The following is a 15,169-nucleotide window of genomic DNA, read 5'->3' on the forward strand; positions in this document are numbered from 1 at the left end:
AGTGATTTATGTTGTGGTGTTGAGAAAAGAGGAGTCCCTGATAGATGACTTCATTAGAAATAATTAACAGAAGCGAAGGCCCCGACCCAGACAGAGGGGACGGAGGTGAGACAGGAGGGGACACGGTGGATTTGAGGGTTTAAAAAAAAGGTGAAGACAACACAGAGAAGGGGTCCACGCAGAGTGAGACAAGGGGTGGACGGGTGAATGGAGGACAGATACCAAAGATTAGGAAGAAAATGGTGATGCATGAGTTGAGTGTGTCATCAGACGGGTTCAACCCTCCACAAATAAAGCTCTGCGGCCTGATTCGGAGACGAAGCACATAGCCAGTCGTACACGCCGCGCCTGTGACACAACCGCAAACCCACGTGTACGTGTATGTGGGAGCGTTGGTGTGTCAGAAGCGGGTTCGACGTTAGACTGACTCCGGCATGTGCCGCAGGCTGTGTCTGTTGGCTGAAGGCAAGTTATGAACGAGCTAAAATCACTGCCTCTCTCCTATATCAGACATGTCTAACATCTCATCCCTTTGAATTCCTCTTCTCCCCTCTCCGCAGAGACAGAGGCCACAACTCCAGTGACTGCAATCAAACTCAAGTCCACTCACTGTCGGCCTCGAAGACAGTTTGACGTCTTAAAATGTGGTGTTTAGACGCCAAGCACAGGTAAGAGCGGGGGGGGGACATTTTTTTGACTTTTCTCAGCTTTGAGATTTCGCGGCGTTTGGTCACGACATTAGACTTTTTAGCACTGAAATAAAAGGAATTAATAGAAAGGAACTAAAACATAAAACATTTTAGTCAAGGCATCCAAAATGTCATCTTTTCATGCCGCATTAGTTAATACACTCCAATGAAACTTTGTACATAGGTGTTAAGATCATAGTTAATGAGAAAGCCAGAGATAGGACATCATTAGTAATACCCTGTCTTCTCAGTATTCTGCTACATTTTTAATTATATGTTTCTCATATGTTGTTTCATATGTTAATGAAGTGGGCAGTAGTAGGCACCATCTCCAGACAGTCATTATGAGCTGCTGGTTGATAGCTCAGCGAGCTGCTGTAGGCAGGGAGCACCTGTCACTGCTCATCCATCCATCCTGGTCTGCTCCAGCTCAGGTCTGAGGGAAGGAAGACCACAGCCGCCTCACGAGCAGGCAGAGACAGCTAATTCATTAAAAACCTCATCTATAGGAGCCAATGCAGAGGTTTAACTGAAAGAATGCTGAATCAAATATAAAATAAACCAACTTTGCAAATGTATTTATTTCTCTTCATAACATCCCACCTCTCCTTCACTTCCTTCTATCCCCTCATCCAGGCCATCCATCCACCTCAGCTCAGACGATTTTTCGGGCAACAAACACGTGGGCACATTACATGAAGGTCTAATCAGTAGGTATTAGTGCGTGTTAACAACCCCTAAGCTGGAAGAGGTTTCCCTCTCGATATTAAAGAGATAACACAGCAGAGGAGCAAAAAGCAAATGGCCCAAAGCCTCCAGCTATACTCCCCTCCAAAGTTGTTTTCCTGGAGAATTAGGCGATTGACTAATGGCATAAATGCTGTTAATTACCGGCACCAGCACCCCAAACAGTCGTCTGTGCCTGTAACTAATAAGAAATCAATTAGCTAATGAATTGGTCATTAAGTGGAAAGCTAATCTTGGCCGAGGTATTTTTTAATGATTATTTTTCGCCTATGATCCTGGCTAATTGCTGTTGTCATACGGCGCTCTCCGCTTTCAGCATGCCTAATGAAGCTTCATTAGATCATAACTGGCACTCTTGGAAGATTCACAGGCAAACCTGCTTCCCAATTATTTTTAATTGCCAGACATTCGGCACAAACAAGTGCTGCAGCACCTTTTGGAACAGGAGAGCTCGGGCTGGCGGTGCCGCGTTGCCTTCATGACTCCATTTGAAGCGATTAGAGCATGGAGCAGGATCGTCACCGAGCTGCTGTTGTCTGTGGTGGATTTAAAGAGCCCATCAGCTCAAACCGCTGGGCATCATTGTTACGCTCGCGTCCTCGCTTTGATTGGGACTGTGGAGAAAAGCGGCCCCCTCCAACGTGGCTGAATGGCTCCGTGTCGCCTACGTGCACGGGAGCTGATGGACACGTTCTGTCCGCTCGAAACCCACACGGATGCATTTAACTGGCATTTCAGTGCAATTACAAAAACACAGACAGAGACAAACACAAATTTATTAACACACACACACACACACACACACACACACACAGACAAACTGCCTGCACCACCGTACCTGTACATGTGTCAGCTGACAAAAACAAAGGAGAGAGCATCCCTCCCGGGCATGAATAATTACGAAAAGACAAAAGAGCCTTGTTTTTTTTCTCTCCTGTATCTCCTTCTTTTGTGTGTCTAGTAAACCCCAGTGTAGTGTACTCTGAGTTCTCCACTAATAAGATGGAGGATCATTCTCTCTATGGTGCTCACACAACACATGTTTCCATTCTGACCCCGTGCAAGGATCTCTCTCTAACGGGGAGAGGCTTGCGGTGAAAACAGAACCGCCGAAACTCTGTCAATCCCGCAGATGCGTTTCGACAGTTTATCCTGAATTTGCCTTTCGCTCAAACATCAGGTCTTTTCCTCTCTCATTGCTCCTGATGACAAACACAAACAATGCAGCTTCAATGGAACAGGACCGAGGCGCTGTTGTGGTTCTCGCTGGAAGCAGCGAGGAGACAAAGGAAATGGATCCAAAATCAATCACTCGTTCTCAAAACATTGTTTGTGAAGCTTAGACTCACTTTACTTAAGCAGGGAGCAAAACAATCTTATTACCACCTGCGTGTGTCAGGATTGTGTGATGAATACAGTTGTCAAGCACAGACACACTCATCCAATCACAGAAGCGATTCCTTTTGCCTTTGAGAAGGCAGCCAATCTTTCTACATTCCAGGGGCTTGATTTCGTGGCCAAGGCCTTTGATTTGCCACGAAGCCAAACACTTCACCCCTGGTGCCTTTGTGTACACGCGTGTCTGCCCGCACATGTGTGTGTATGACACACTGAGAGGACGGCTGTGCCTACTTCACTGGCACGCTGAAGTTTGATGGTGGATGAATAGCACCCCAGATGTCTATCAATATTTAGCAGTAAACATCGCAGGCAGGCGGGGAAGCGTGGCAGCTGAGAACATGAGGTGGTGCAGAGATGAACTGTTGACTTTCAGTTTAACTGGTTAACTGGTCGTTTTTTTTTCCTTTGCTGATTTTCACAGAGAAATAATCTGGATTTTTAAATGGTGCAAGTTTTCTTAAAGCCAATAGAATTTTTAATTCATTTTACCTTTAAGTCGCTTCCCTTTTATTAAAGAAATTTTCAAGACAAATTTAATAATAGGAAAGAGTAAAAAGTGAAAGAGAGCAGGGAAGATATGAAGCAAAGGGCCGGGTTGGAATCGAACCGGCGGCCACTGCAGGACTTAAGAGGTAAATGGACCCGCTCAAGTTGAGTGATTATACAATGTGATCCTTTGTTTAACTTTAAATCAGGACAAGCGAATATAATATTGGGAATAAGATAATTCGGAATTTATTTATGATATATAACTTGTTCCGTTCAAACTTTTATTTTCATGCTTTTGGGTCATCAAAATAAACACAGGCACATTAATTGTGTCTTAATTAACCTCCTTCAAAGGCAGAATGAAACTAAGTGCATGCAAAAGGTCCCGAAATTGCAATCTACATTTATGTCATTAATCTCCATCCCGTCCTTGTCCTTCATTAATTTAAAGTTTCAATCTATAAATGTAATCATGTGTGAAAATGTCATAAACTAACCAGGTAGTGTTATTGTTAACAATTTCATGAAATCACTAATGAATCGTCACCGTCGACCAAACAGGTGCAACCTGACAAACCTGATCAATGTTTCTCAATAGCAGAGCAGCAGTTTTATTATTTCACCACATGGGGATGAAGATATTGACTTTACACTTTACACACACACACACACCGGGCACTCACATGATATTTAGAGGACATTTAACTTTCATTTCCTGAAGATATATTTAGTCTGTTGTTGAATATTGTTTGTATTCATGTTTGGTCTGTTGTTATTGTTGTGTATCTGTTTTTATTTTAAATTACTTCTACATGTAAGGTGTCCTTGAGTGTCATGAAAGGAATCATAAATTAAACGTATTATTATTAGAATTACTATTTATTTAAACCTAGGCTTAAACTAGGCTACTCATTGCCAACCTTATCTTAACCTTAGATTAAGATTAAAACTTTATACTTGTCTTCATCTTGAAATTGAACTAGTTATGTTATGTTCCCCTTGAGGAAGATGTGTAAACAGATACAGGTCCCTGTAACATGAGAAATACCTTGACCGCACTCACACACACTCACACACTCAATTACATTACAACACATCTAATTGAACTTTATGATGCAGTGGAGAGCATATGCTCTCTCAGCCAATTGAATCATTAGAAAAGCACACAGTAGGCCGAGGACCTGCCAGAACTGCAGCTGAGGAAAATATGTGAGGGCCTGGGCTCCATGTCCAAGAACGTTACAGAGATGAAACATGTAAACACATTGACACAGACACAGACACACACACACACACACACACACAGACACACACACACACACACACACACACATTTCCCATCAGTGTGACATGTCTCCCATTATGCAAATCTAACCTTAGCTTGTTGTGCAGGCTGCATCGAGGTCCGTGCCTCGGTATCTCCTCACTCCACACTCGCCCCTCTTCCTGAGCTCTGACATGCACACACGTCCACACGGTCTGTCTGACATCGGGCCCTGTGGTGAGAAGCTCCTTGACCGGCCTTGATCCGCCGAGGAGAGGGTAAGTGGAGGGGAAGTTAGAGAGACAGGAGCAAAGACAACCCGTCAGATTTAAAGACATTAGGCTTTCCACAGCTGCAGTTGCTCTCTGTGTCTCTCCCCTCCGCTCCGCACTTTATAAAATTTACATGACGCATCAGAAAGGCCACAAGAGCCTCTTTGATTGTGGAACAATGTCTGAAAAATACATCAGTCGCCATCTTTTCTGCGGCGGAGAAGCTGGGAGACAAAATGAAACTATACACTTGGCACGTCCACACGCTCTCTGACGCTCACATTTCTTTTGCGTACAACACGGTGCAGACAGAGGCGAACGATGGAGAAAGAGTCCTAGGCGCAGCAAACAGAGACACATTGACTTGCAGGCAGGCTTCACCCCGTGCGTCTCTGGAACAGCGGGACGCAGCTCCTCAGTGTCACCTCCAATCGCTGTGATCTAAATGTATAAGAATTGATGGTGCCTTCCACCAAATGCTGTTATGGGGGACCTGGTTTGTTTATTTAATGAAGCCGGTGTCACAGTGGATCTGCGTCCTTGCCTTTGGAAGCGGTGGCAGGTGTTGGTGGCAGATTTCCCTCAAACAGGGCCACTGAATTAACAAATCAAATTAACATAACACTGGCGTCAAATCTGGGGGCCTGTTTCTCTGGCACTGCTGTCCCTGTAGTGTGCCTGTGCGGACGCTCCCCTCTTGTGACCAGATGTCCCCCACAGTGCCAGCTTCCTCTGCCCAGAATCCACTGAACTGGGCCCAGTCTGGAACTGAAACAAACCACGGACAAGGACAGAGCGCTTCACTCGCGATGTGAACAAAAGTTTTCCTGTCTGACAGCTTAACGGCCACACAACCCATCACCAAGCGCTTTACTTGTTGAGGTTTACCATATGTTTTCTGTGTGTGTGTTTATAACACACAGATGGCATGTGGTGGGTTTTAGGGTGATAATGTTCGCACCATTAGAAGTGAGAATGCTGGCTCACCACTGAGAGAACTAGGGATGTAAAATGATTACTCGATTGGATTTGGTTTCATTGACAAACATCCCAGTGGCTCCGCGGACGTTGGACTGGGAGAATGTAAGATTACATGGAGTCGCGTCATTATAAAGGGATATGTGGATTTAAATGCAATAGAAAAGGCAAGGAGAAACTGTGATGGAGTGGGAAAAGCAGCTCAGATATTTTTTATTTCCTACGATAACAGAAAATAACAAGAAGTAACAAGACTTACATTTCATTCAGGATGGTACCTATTGTTGCTGTTTGTCTCTCAGGTCAAGGTCAGGGTGAATGAAACACACACGTAGCTGTTACATGTCATCACATAAAAGCAGCATGGCGACTGTCAAGAAAACCAGACGCAGAATGTTGTGTTAAAGAGAAGCCAGTGAGTCTCATTTGCAGATATACGCACTTGTGGTGATGATGAAGGCCATTCTGGAACATCACTAAAGCTGGAAACATGCAGCTAAACAAGATCAGTTTCAAGGACAAACGTTATCGCCCTTCAGCGGAGTCTGGGAGCCAAGCTTTCACAAGACTCCTTTCTGACAGGGACACTGTTATCCAGGCAAGTTTGTGGAGAACGAGCTATGAGTTTGTAGCAACCGCAAAGACAATCTTTCCTTTACCTTAACCATATAGTGGTTGCCACATGCCGCTACGGAAAATATTTTAAAAACATAAGCAAAGGATGCATAAAATTTGAAATTTAATGACTTTATAGAATTGACGGGACCAGATTACAATTAGGGTTAGGGTTAGGGGATAGGATTAACCCTAACCCTCACCCAGACTGAATTGTCATTTTGTTATCACTGTATTATTCATTTTCATTCTAAGGCCAGTTTCTGTTTCAGAAGGGTTTGTTATTTTGCTCTTACCGATCAGCAGGGCCTGAAAAACTGTACTACTTCCGTCAACTCCATTTTCAAATTTCGTTTGAGACTGAAGGAACAGTCCCACATGCAAGGTGGAGTGAACTTTATGTTTTTGTCACGTTGGACAAAGACAAGACAAAATAACCATCCTGCTTCTTGTTATGTTTGTGATTGATCAACTGGTATTATAAAAACAGATAAGAGCAGCATCACATCTGATTAAATGTAAAAGGTTTTCAAGAGGAAATAGCCTACTATTAAGAATGGTAAATTATTGGTGCGTTTAAGTGTAAGTAGCCTTTAAATATTGTAGTTGGTTTATGGTGCTAAATCTATATGTTTTATTAACTGGTGGGTAATTTAATCCAGAGCAATGCATCATCTTTTAAAAGCAAAAAGTCTGCAAAGTAACAATCCACATAAATGTTTTGTGAAGTGAAACACACCATACTTCCCCGGTACAGACTTTAGCCGTCCAGGACTTTTCAGTTGAGCGAGTCTGAATCCGGCTGCTCGCAGGAGTAACGGAGTTTTATGGAAAAGTCGAGGCGTCTAAGTTGACTGTAAACTGTCTGTCACAGTCGTTTATGGCCTCCAGATCCATTGACCTGATGTTGTGGATGTGCTGGCAGCACAAACACAGACAGCCCAGAGACTGTCTCCGAGTGCTAAAAACAGTTAAGAGCTTTTAGCCATATTAAACAGAATATTAATGGATTCGGAATGAGACCACCGAGCGCCATTAAAACCTCAAAGTGAGCTGTTGTGCAGATATAGCTCCCATTACCTCCATTTACCTAGCCTTTTATTCACCCGATGACAGTGGTAAACAAAAAGCAAAGGGCTTTAAATGAACGCCTCCCTCCTCCTGCGAGCTTTACAAAACATTGATGATTACAGGTAGAAGTGAGTGTGACGTTACATTTTCTAATCACCTCATCTCGCAGCAGACTGCCGGTGCTAGCCGCACTTCAATGACACTACCTGTCCCGAGGAAAACATCTAGAGTGAAGGCACACGTCCGACCGACTCAGTGTCACGCACGCCATCGCAAAATGAAGCTGGACACCGGAGCTTGGGTTTGCTGCGGTGTGAATGACACGAGTTCTGATAGAATGCAAGAAGAAGAGTTTGTTTTTCTTATTCATAATTACTGGTTTCAATCTTCCACGTAGCGCGCTTGTACAGTACGTGGATAAACAGTGACAGCTCGGAGAGTTATGCTAATGGATGTGTACAGTGACAGTGGATGGCTCAGTCAATCATAAACACCTCTCATCTCATAATCACAAGCCCAGAAGCAGGCCAGGGATGCCTGCTGGATACACTACGGCACAACACTGACAAACATAATGATCAACAACCGCTGACGTTCTGCAGCAAATATGCAGGCGCACACTTTCAGATCAACAAACTTAAGAGCGGATTCAAACTCTTGAACGCGTCGTCGCCGCAGCTTTGGCTGCATCTTATTTTAGAGGTGTGCAAATAGAGGAATATCGGCCACAGTTAATGACGAAAAGAAATCCCAAATCAGGTGGAAAATGAAAGTTTGCCGGTCCGTTTAACAAAGGGATACCCGGGTCTGTCAGAGTACTCTCCGATTCCTCGCTGTTGGGCGTTTGGGGGAAAACACAGCAGCAGCCACAGCAGCTCCCTCAGCTCTGTCCATTTCCATAAACGCTGCTGGCTGTCTCACCTACACCAGGAACACTGCTAGGCTAAATGCCCTGGCATATAATTTCCCTCCTTCCCTCTCTCACCTATTCCGAAACCAAATGTTCATTACCATGCAGCCTGCCTCGGAGGAAGAGAAGGAGAAAACGACGACGAGTACAGAGCTGAGATCATTGACAGCTTGATGTGACGAAGGTCAATTGAAATAACAGGTTTTTGTGTGTTTATATTCTAAATGGGCCACTTGTGCTTGGCTCCCTGCAGAAGGGGAGGCTATGTTGAAAGTCTGAGGCCGACACACACACACACACAAACACACACACATACACACACACACTGCAAGCAATGAATGGCATTCATTTCCTGAAGACCTACTCTAACCTGAACCATAACTACTACTTGCCTAACCCTAACCCTTAAAACTTGTTCCCATTTTAAAGTCGTCATGGAGCCTTGCATGAGGAAGTCCGGAAATGTGAGTGTGAGGTCCCACATACAGGAGTAATATCTGACCCACAGACACACAAACACACAGGTTTGTGCAGCTATCCTCATTAAGACTTTGCATTGACTTCCATTCATCGTGGAAAGCCAAACCAAAACCTTATCCCTGACCTTCACCACGACCAATTCCTGCCTAATCACCTAGTCTTAACCTAAACACAAATCACATCTCACCACTAACCTTAACCAGGACCTCAGAAATTATGTTTAGCCTAATTAGGACCAGGTTTCCATAAGATCTACTGAACCTGCCAAGGTTCGCGTTTATGCTGCAAAAGGTCCTGAAGAGGTAACTACATCACGCGCACACACACACACACACACACACATACTTTCACTCACTGTAATGAGCAGGTTATGCTAAGGCACAGGCTGCTAAAATCTGAAATTATAATCAACCCTCTCTCTCCCCACCCCCTCTGTCTCCCCCTCGTCTCCAGCTCCCTTCCCTCCTTCACTAAGCACCGGAGGTAACGAGTTTATTGATTAACATGCAGAGATGAAGCGCCTCTCTCAAATTAGTGTTGTTCTACATTATTAGATGGACTCGGGCACTTCAGACTGCTACAAGACCATTACCTCATTTCTGTCCCAAACCGCACATAAGCGTTAAAACCTATTACTCAACATTAAGGAGAAAGCCTTGTTGTTAACACCCAAATAGTTTCGACTACAATGTTCAGAGGTAACGTTCTGATGAGTGCCGCCCTGCGTTCTTTGTGCCTTTGTTTTCGTATGCAGGCTGGGTGTAAGGCCTGTCAGAGGACTGGCAGCTCTGCATCTGGTAAACCATCTGGATCAGGAAGAGCACATGTGACCCACATACCTGGAGTGTGACCCCGCTCTGTGACATACAGTTTAAAATACACCCGAAGTTGTAGGAGGCAGCAAGTGAGTACTGGGATTTATGATGGAGGTATATAAAGGACTAATCCAGTTGTACACATTTTTACAGAATAAACATAATGTTTACATTGTATATCAATAAATACGTTAAATACTTTTATTAACTCAAACTTTATATTTTTGGTTATATACTGTGAATTATCTAGCCTTAATTAATGCTTTTTGTCAAAAGGGTTTGATAACGACATCTTAGGAGTTTTGTATTAACATACATATATATATTTATATATATATATATACATTTTTGGGCGCATCGGTGTGGGCTCTATTAAAAACATGTTTAAACAGCCTGTGTGGCATGATCACGCTAAAGCTACTCAACGGATAACCACAAACCTTAGTGGAAGGATGTGACATGGGCCCAGGGAGAATCTGTTACATTTTAGGGTGGATCTGGACAAAGGGCCAAATGCAGGAATTTACTTTGTGTAACTTTCATTAACAATGTGACATTTATTGTCATTTTCCCAGGGAATAATTTATTTATTTTGGTAAAAAAATCTGTCATATAAACTGATATGAGGACTGATATTTATGAGTGTGTGTAATTTGTTGCAGTTTGATTGAAATGAACTGTTGGGCCTTGACGGAGGTATGTGCCCATAGTGCCTAGTTTACAACTGGCTCAAATAGTTTTCCATCGATAAATAAGAGCATGACGGTGCCAGGACAGTGACACAGGATTTGATGAGAATCATTTAAACTGTAATTAAATGAAATGTCTATTTCTTCTTAGACTGGAAGCCGTACACAGGAAAAAAGTCATCCGCCACATGACCCTCCACCCTTTTCTCAAAACAGCCCACCTCCCCTTACGTCAACGACACAAACACATGAACACAAATCCATTTAAACAGCCTGTCATGTACTCTCAGCGTATCACACAGTCATCCTCCAGGAAGGTTACCCACACTCACCACTCAGCCAGAGGGGAGTCCCTCAAGTCAGGCTTCCCCCTTTTACCACCTGGATACCCCCTCTGAAGGTTCCTGGTGCGCCGTGTGTCAGAGGCGCTATGAAGATACCAGCGAAAATGGCAGAGCAAAGCAGTGGCGTCAATCTCTCACTGCCGGTGCCTCTCTCGCGCCACTTTGATGTGATGGCTGCTCTTTGCTTTGTGATGTGGAGGAGCTGTCAGATTAGCGGGCCTGTCATGGCTCTGTCTGCTCGTCTGTTGGGCCTGACAGAGCCTGTGATGGAGCTCAGACTAAACAAAAGGGTTATCACCTTGCCTGTGCTCGACCACACTACTCTTTCATATACAGGGGGGGTGGGAGGAGGAGGCTTCCATCCTCTGTGCAGAGGGGAGAGGAGGAGGAGAGCGTGTCACCCTTCAGCCACCATCAAAAAAAAGATGTGAGCAGCAGGAAAAACCGAGCGATTACTAAACCGCCCTTTATCTGTCTGCATCTGCTAATCTATTCTATCATCTCCTATCTGAATCTGTGGACGTTTATATACAGTAAAGATGTGTATATATATATATATATGTTTATATATATACATATATATATTACACTCTTGTGTGTGTAAAGCACATATTCACAGCTACCACAGAAGTATGACAGAGGATTTGTAGTGTAAGCTCCATGCATCCTTCTACAGGAAGTCCCTACTTCCTCCAGAGCACAGCTGTTCCTTGAAATGAGGCATAGAGAAAATGATCCATTCACCTGGTGCCCAAAGTCTACAGGTGCTGTGTGTGTGTGTGTATGTGTGTGTGCGTGTGTGTGTGTGCATGTGTGTTTAAATGAGGTGTAATGCCACGCTAATGAGGAGAGAGTGATCACTGCTGACACAGCCCGGCTCACGCGGTAATATGAACTTCCTGTTTCAAGTAATTCTTATTTCCTGTTCTACTCGTACTGTAATTAAGAGGCCGGCAGCCTGGGTGACTGTGTTCAGTACAGAGCTGCACTGTCCACACTGCACATATCACCACCTGCACATAGAAACAAATGATTGGAGAGATTGCCTCGAGCAAAATTAAAATCCGGGGGTACTTTTCAACTTTTTAGAAAGGTTTCTATTTTCAATTAATAACTATTACTGCTGCAAAATTATTTGTTATTAACCTTCAACAGTTTGTTGAAATGGTCACAGCCAAGTTAGAGAAATGAAACACAGAGTCTGCGTTTCAGCTTCTTGGCTCTAGTAATAGACTGTATCTAAAAATGGACAACATGACTGCAGCTAAAAGTGAAGCTAAAAAATCCTGATCGCCCCCTGGTGGCTCGCTGCAGAATACAGGGTTGTCCATACTTCCCACACTTTGTGTCAGCAGTCGTTGTGTACTTCCTGTTATAAGTACATGCCCACAATCCCATTTATATTAAAATAAGGGCCTATGTCCTTACTGCAGTATAAGGCCTCCTCCATGTTAGCAGATATGACATGAACAAGTATATGTTAATTACATTTGGAGGTAGTTCTCGTTGCACTGCAAATATTCCTGGTAAGTTTGGTTTAAATCAGTTTCTTGATTTAAACAAAAGCAGGGGAAACGTCTTAAAGTGACATCCGATTGGTTGAGCGCATGTATCTGTCCCGATTACTTTTGTGCAGAATCTGCCTATAAATGACGTCAATCGCACCAGATGGCAGCCACCATCATATCTGTCTTCAGCTTGAGACCTGTGTGCAGGGACATTCCTGAGGAAGTGTCTGGTCTGCCACTGCCTGACGGGCACCTGAAGGGTTGATGAAGATTGTTAAAGCTGCTCATTGCAGAGGTCCTCGTCACCTGACAGATTATGAAAGGATTTATTAGTGCAAGTGCACTACTTTCTTCTGCTGTCCTCCGCTGGACGAGACATCTGTTATTTAAATAACACTTTCAAACGAGAAGGAGGAAATTGTTACCAAGCGCTGTCTCAGCGGCTCCTGACAGAGACGGCACAGCGAGAAAAAGAGGAGGACAAACCGAGTGAGAGAGCGAGGGAGCATATTGAGGTGGTTAATAGTAAAAAAAAAAAAAAAAACTGTTTGAATTCCAATGAGAGAGGAGGAGATAATGAGGTGTTTTGATGTGACACGAAAGACAGAGTGATCTAACAGAGGTAGTCAGCCAGTGCTGCGCCGCTGCACTACAGGTCAGCTCGCTCACATACACACACAAATTAACACACAACCACTACAAACTGATAGCTCTCTCACACATGAAATACACGTGCAAAAACACACACACACACACACACACACACACAAACACACCGAAACACAGACGTGTGGAGGTGTCTGTCACATTGTCATGCCTCTGTTTCCTAAATTGACCCACTGATCTGAAACAGTTCACATTCATCACCACACTAACACACATTGTACATTAATTGAGTTTGCGTCACTGTTTTCAGATCATTAAACACTAGAGTTAATCTAGTAACGTGTGTGTGTGTATTCATTTTGGTTACTTCTTTAGGACAGTTATCAGGGCCAGTAGACCTCACAGGGACTAAATCCGGGTCCTGAGGCAAAACATCATTTCTAGGGTCCTGGTTAAGATTAGGGCAAAAGGTTTTGGTGAGGCTGTGCACAATGCAAAGTACTTAAAAGGATAACTGTGCAAATCTCTGTATGTGTGTGTAAGTGTGTGCGCACATCTGAGCCTATATTTTTCTAAAACCGGTGCATCAATGTGTATGTCTATCTCTGCAGAATGCTTAGTGTCTCTCTCACACACACACACAGACCATTTAAAACATATATGTGTGTGCATGTGTTAGTATGCACAGGCCTGCACACACACATCTGTAGCATTTGATGGCGTCCATCTTAGCGGAGATAACAAGGAGCGGTGTGTGAGCCTCTCCCCAGAGGAGTGAGTGACAGTCTGAGGAAGCGTGGCAATACACATATTCACACTGATGGAGAGATCAGAGTGAAACATGGCAGACGTTGTCATTGCAGCCTCGCGCCAGAGAAAGGAACGCTTCCGAACACTGATGCTACAGTCCTGTCTGGCAGACAGCGGCGCTCTGAACACAAACAATCACACAGGACAGCTCCGAAGTGGCAGGAGGACGGATGAACGTCAGGGGGGATTGATCCCACCTTAAGCTCCTCCCTTTCTACTCCAATTTTGCACCTTTCACTTTTTCTCTCCTTTTTTGTACATCGTGTCATCCATCTATCTCCATGGCTTTCTGAGGCTATCCCCGCTCCAACCCAGCCTTTATATGTGCATGTGTATGATTAATATTTCATGGCAACAGTCTTTTCACCTTCATTCTATGACAACAGGCAACTGGGCTTTGACTGGTGGGTATTAAATGGATCAAATGCTTGAAACGTTTAGTGTATTGACTAAAACTTGAAGTAGTGGAGGAGAGTGCAGATGAATAGTACACAATGGCCGAGAGCTTTTTTCCACCCAATATCTATTGAACAGGTTATGAGGGTCTTAATCCAGCCACTTTAAATAGAATCATGTATATTTTTATTCAGGTTCATGCGTGCAGCACTGTGATGCTAATGTAAGTGTACTAAAATGTACACCACAGCTTGATAGCATTTTCAGATTAGGCCTAAATTTAAAGTGCAGCTGAGACTAATGGTAATGGTATGAGTTTTGATGAGTAATGCATTGGACAAAGTCAAATGGCCTCATCCTCTTGGGACAACATATGTTTATTTAAAATGTCCCGGCAATATATCCAATAGCTCTTGAGATATTCCAGAATGGAACAATGAGGTGGACAGACAGACAGACTAACATGACTATTCCATGAGCTACACCGCTAGTGTGGCTATATAGAACAAGTCAGCGAGCTGAAGACAGTAAAAACATACGGAAAGACCTGATCACAATAAAAAACCTTTATCATTTAATAGTTTGATGAGCACTTGAAGGCCACATTACGTATTTAAAATTAGGCTTTTGGTGTAAAACAAATTACATTTTTAGTTAATTGTGCACTTCTACCAATGAGTGCTGGTATTGCAGTTTTACAGGATTAGGGTTATCAACTGGAACCAGGTTGTGCTAACATAAACATTAGCAGTGAGTAAACACAAAAACTACACAATCGATTTCCCACGAAACTTGGAAGAATGATGGGACATGGGCCAAACAAGATGACAAAATCATGTTAAATTTGGGTGTTGATATAAAACAGGGGTGGATACAGGAATTTTCTGTCACTGTCTTTCTTTAATATTGAAAAATATGGTGTGCACCATTTTCCCAGTGAATAATTCGTTTGATTGATATATAAAAAAATCGGACATATTGAGGGGACTAGTATCTAAAACTGTGTGAATTTGTTCTGCAGCCTGATTAAATTTAAGTTTAAATTCAATTTACTGCTGGGCCTTGGTGGAAATATTTGCTCTGCT

Source organism: Platichthys flesus, chromosome 13 (genome assembly GCF_949316205.1).
Source record: "Platichthys flesus chromosome 13, fPlaFle2.1, whole genome shotgun sequence".
NCBI lineage: Eukaryota > Metazoa > Chordata > Actinopteri > Pleuronectiformes > Pleuronectidae > Platichthys > Platichthys flesus.